Source organism: Solanum pennellii, chromosome 1, assembly GCF_001406875.1.
Source record: "Solanum pennellii chromosome 1, SPENNV200".
Taxonomy (NCBI): domain Eukaryota; kingdom Viridiplantae; phylum Streptophyta; class Magnoliopsida; order Solanales; family Solanaceae; genus Solanum; species Solanum pennellii.
Genome location: NC_028637.1, coordinates 61,273,331 through 61,279,231, shown reverse-complemented (window position 1 = coordinate 61,279,231; position 5,901 = coordinate 61,273,331).

Below are 5,901 nucleotides of genomic sequence, written 5' to 3'. Positions count from 1 at the left end.
ATAGGCTAGTATTGATTGGTACGAGGTAATAACTTAGTCAAACATCGAATACGATGCTTAATATGAGGTAAAGATAAGGGTTAGGATAGCAACACACGTAGCCGGACCAAGGTGCGGAGTGAGATTTTCTAGATGCCGGACCAAGGATTTAGAAATACATAACTTATCACTTTGCATGCAAGATACTAGGAAAGAATTGTTATAGTTAGACTTATCAAGTTATGAACCTGTGGGGAACACGTAAACCCTAGTTACTTTCATTAATTGATTAAACTCCAAAATTCAAAGTTGTTAAGTGTCTCTTACAATTTCGTTAGTTATTTCCATTCATTTAGAAATAGAAACCCCCCCCCCCTCCCCCTTTTATTGTTTTTACTTTCCAAGGAAGTAATTGACTAAACAAAAGTAATAATAGATTGAAGTTAAGTCTAAACTATTTTCCTTGTGGAAATGATCCCAACCTCACTAGTTGGGTTATTTACTTGACACGACCGCTTTACTTCTTATTTGAGAAGTAAGTTTGAGTGTATCATCTATTCGTGGAATGGCATGAAGAGAGATAAAGAAGACTTTGTGAGTAACTGCCCCAATTGCCATCAAGTCAAGGTAGAACATCAGAAACTAGGAGGTATGACTCAAGAAATCGATATTCCTACTTGGATGTGGGATGTGATCAATATGGATTTCATCACAGGGTTACCTTGTAATCGTAGACAACATTACTCTATTTAGGTGTTAGTTGACAGGATGACTAAGTCGTGTCGCTTTTCGGCGGTCAAGACTGCAGATTCGGCGGAGGAATATGTCAAGCTTTACATTAATAAAATTGTGAGGTTGCATGGTTTCCTTTGTCTATCCTCTCAGATAGAGGTTCTCAGTTTACCACTCATTTCTGGAAGTCCTTTCTGAAGGGCTTTGGTACTCAAGTTAACCTTAGCACAACATTTCATCCATAGACGTATGGACAGTCAGAGCGTAATATTCATACCCTTGAGGATATGTTGAGAGCTTCTGTGATCAATTTCAAGGGTAGTTGGGATGATCACCTCCCTTTGATTGAGTTCACCTACAACAATAGATACTATTTCATCATTCAGATGGCCTTTTATGAGGCTTTGTATGGGTGTAGATGTAGATCTGCTGCTGGTTGGTTTGAAAAAGGTGAAGCAGTTTTGATAGGGTCAGATTCAGTCCTTTATGCTATAGATAAAGTACAACTAATTAGAGATAGACTTAAGAGAGCCTAGAGTCGTCAGAAATCTTATTCAGATGTAAGGAGAAGGGAACTAGAGTTCCAAGTTGATGATTGGCTTTTCCTGAAAGTGTCACCTACGAAAAGGGTGATGAGATTTGGAAAGAAAGGAAAGTTCAGTCCTAGATATGTAGGCCCCTACAAGATCTTAAAGAGGATTTTCAAGATGTCATATGAGTTAAGAGTTGCTAGCAGAACTAGCACCAGTTTATCCGATCTTCCACATCTCACTTTTGAAGAAGTTTGTGGGTGATCCAGTCTCCGTAGTGTCATTGTAGAGTGTGGCTGTGAAAGATAGTCTTACTTCTGAGGATGTACCCGTTGAGATTCTTGACCGTCAGGTTAGAAGGTTGAGGAACAAAGAAGTTGCTTCAGTCAAGGTTTTATGGAGGAGTCAGTCCATAGAGAGAGCTACTTGGGAAACAGGAGCAGCCATGAAAACAAAGTATCCTCACCTTTTTCCTTCCGATTCCACTTCAGCTTTAGGTAATAGTTCATCTTCAGTTTTTCCGTCATTCATGCATGAATTCAGCCTTAGAATCATGTTCCCTCAGTTTGTACTTGCATTTTAAGCATATTGGCATGTTCTTGGAACTTAATCAAGTCAAAACTCAGTCCTCAGTGTTTAGTAGTAGGGATTGCAGCTCTCTCTCGCTATTTCAGCTAGTTTAGTCTTCATTTGAAGACAAATGTTCTCAAGGGGGAGATAATTTAACACCCCGTATCCAAAACAGACCAAAAATCGGCGTTTCAAAAATCTACAGGTGCAATCGACGGTTACCATCGACGGACCGTAGCCTGAGCCACGGCCCATACTCCACATCCATTTGTGACTAAAACTCTGCCATGAAGCAGCCCAGACAAAATTAACCAATTGTTGATCCACGGACAGACCTACGGTCCATAAGCCAGACTGCGATCCGTAGTCTGTGTCCGTCGATCAACACCCCATTTACCCAGCCTCTAACATGAACAACGATTGACCATTACGGTCCGTGAAAATTAGCAAACAGTTAGGGGGGAAATGTACTTGGGTAACTTTAAAATGATTATAACTCTTAGCAAAAAATCAATTAGGTGTCCTATGACCTATGTATTAATAGATAATTGAATTATCTTTCCATAGCCACCACATTTGCAAAAATCAGGCTTCCGAGAAAAATCGTTATGCCCGTTTTAGTAAAGGCCTGTCGAATAGACCCACCTACGGACCCAAACGATGGACTGTCGATTGAACGATGGCCCGTTAGTCCAGGTCGCCATTTGGTTTGACAGTGATTAACTCAGGGGACTCTTGGTATTTTCCCACTCATTTAAACCCTAAAATACGTCATTTTGGCCCTAAATCATCATATTTTAGTAAGTTTAAGCCTAAAAACATAACAAAAACTTACCGAAGTGATAAACATAAATGAAAACATAGAAAATTAGAAGCAAGAAAGGAGAAAAAGGTCAAGAACCCTAGTTCAAGAATGCAGAAAGGTTCCAGCAGTTCTATCCCCGAAATCTAAATATTTCTCCATGGATTTAATCACCAGGTATATGGGATTTCATTAGTGGGTTCCTTTCATCCATTAGATCCCTAGTTTTCAGTCAGTTCTTTATTTTCTTATCATGATTAAATCTAGGTTTTCTAGAATTACAGCAGATCATCATAAATTAGTTAAATATATGTTCCAAATCAGCTTGTAAAGTTATTATTCAGTTTATCACATGAACTTCTGAACCCTAGCGATGTATTTCTTTAGTTTTTGAATTACACATGTTATGTCAGATATTTCAGTTACTTCAAGTATACATGCCTCAATTATTAATGCATCATTATCAGATTAATTGTTGCATTCTCAGTTTGCATATTTAGTTTTAAGCTATCCAATATTTACAGAAACCCATAAAATCAGTTAATTACATAATTTATTGGGTGTAGAATAAAACCGAGTTGGACTAGGGTGCAGCGTACCAATTAGTCACAGAACTACTAGCCAAGTAGGTTGTAAATCCACTATGTGAGCATTAGTTTAGTGATCATGCCAGCATGCCTTTATACCTCTGACAGGTATATTAGGTACTCTCGATGGGGTATGCATTGGACTCCACATTTAGCTCATGCGGGTTTATTATCTGTTATTAGTAGCTCCCACAGATCAGTCAGAGTCTAATGCATTGACCATATTTATAGTTCAGTTATTTTTCAGTCTCATCATGTTATAAATTTTGTCATTGGATCTAGTTAGCTCAGAATTCAATATATCATGTTCAGATTATTGTACTTGTTTTTTTGCTTGTTCAATTTTGTTTTATTTTAGCTTTATTCTATCCAACATGCTCAGTACCTTTAAGTAGTGACGCATACATGCATTACATCCTCTCATGATGTAGGTTCGGGTTCTCAACATCTAGATCGCGCTTAGATCGATTTTCGATCAACAATTCAGCGGATTCAGTGTTGAGCCCTCATTCTCCATGTCACACCCCTTTTCCGCAAGGCGGCGTAAGGGTTTTTCCAATTTAAGTTACGTTATTAATTAAGGGAGTATTTTAATTTTTTCAAAGTCGCCACTTGGACTTGAATGATGGGGTTCCAAGTCACCTTTTTGTTTTTAATCCCTAACCAAAAGGAAATGACTTTTTTAGTTTTGGTCTGTGGACCAGTTCGGGTAAGGAATTCTGTTGACCGAGGGGAAGGTATTAGGCATCCCTCGAGTCCCGTGGTTCTAGCACGGTCGCTTTATAGACTTTTATGACTTAAAATAACTTTTTGAAAATTCTATTGTTAAAACAAATGTATTTACCCTCATTCTTTGATTTATTTAAATATATTAAAAACTACCTTATTTTATTAATCTATGCCCTTTAATTAAAAATATATATACGCATATAAATTAAATCAAACAAACCAGAATAAAATAAGATATTCTTTATTTTACTTTTTCTTTTGTTATATTTTTGTTTGTTACGTTTCTTTTTTTCTCTTTTTACCTTCTCATCCTTTACTATAACTTAATTTTTTTCTGTTTGGACAAAGAAACTTTCAAAAAAAAATTCTTTCCTCTTCAATTGCATGTTTTTTTCTTAATATTATTTTTATACTTCTTTTCATTTATTTTTTCCTTTTGTTTTCTCTTTTCCCCTTTTTTATTATATTATTTCTCACATTTTATTTTTAACTTTTCCTTTTTCTTTTTATTATTATTATTATTTTATGTTTAATTTTTTTGTTCTTCTTCCATTTTTATTCGATTTTTTTTACGGCACTAACATTAAACGAAAATCCTACTAACTAAAATTAATATATTTACATAATAGCTACACATGTTGTCATTAAACTAAATATTAAAAATTAAAATGACTTGGACAATAATTTTACTTAAATATAAAATAAACTATGGGTTATTTAAATATGAAATAAATCACGGTTTGTTATAACAATTTCACACTAAATATAACTATACAAAGGATCTAAACATAAAGTAGATATGAAATATTTTTACATACTTCATATAATAACATCAATAAATATTAATAGTTTAAACACATGTGAAATTTAACAACTTCAATATATATTGCAATCCATTCTCGCATTATCATAACATAAAACTAATACAAAATAAAATTAAGTATTACCTCTTGTGGAAATTATTTTATGAAAACAAAGAATTTAGGAACCACGAACTTGAAACCTCGAACTCCACTATTTTTTAGTTGTGTTATTTTTGTGCGTGTGTTCTTCAAAAAAAAATGAAAAGTTTTTCTTTGTTGTTTCTTTCTTTTTTTCCCTCTTTTCCCTTTTTGTTTTCTTTTTGCTCTTTTCCGTTTGCTGATTTTTGTTTTTCCTCCCTTTGTTGCTGATTTTTCTTTTCGTTCCTCTCCTCTCTTTTTTTTTTAGTTGTGTAATTTTTATAGTATGATAGGGGGGGTTGTGGGTTAGTTTTCCATTGTTTTTCATGGGAGGTGGGGGTAGTGTAAAGGTATGTGGGAATGTGGTAGTGGATAGTGGTTAAGTGGGGTAATGGGTAGGTTATTATTATTAATTTTTATTGTTAATAAATAATAATAATAATAATAATAATAATAATAATAATAATAATAATAATAATAATAATAATAATAATAATAACTAGTTATTTTGGCATTAACTAAAAAAAATGAAATAGCTAAATCATAAAAATATAATTAAGAAAATATTAAAATCAATAATTTATTTGCTAAATTTTGAATAAATTAAAAAAATTAAAATGTAACTTAAAGGGTAACTCTATTTTTGTTCTTTTCAAATCCTTTAAAATAAACTTAATAAAATAAGATAAAAGTCAAAAATATTTATAAAAAATATTTAAGCTCTAAAAAGGGTATAAAACTTAAATTCGGTCAAAATTATGTGTCTACAGTTTGCCCCTCTTTGACTGGAAACACGAAGAGTTTTCAGACAAAGAAGTAGACAAAGTGACAAGTTTTGACCGACCTCTTATTTGAAAGACCAAAAATTTATGCGACCGAGTCCTTGTTTTGGACAGCCTACATATCCCAGGTCATAAGGGAATCACGTCACGTGTAGTTCAAGGAGATGAGGTGATGAGTTGGAGTTAAGTGAGTCGAGGCTCTAGATCACAACTCTTATCCTTACATAAACATATAAAATTGAAAGCTAA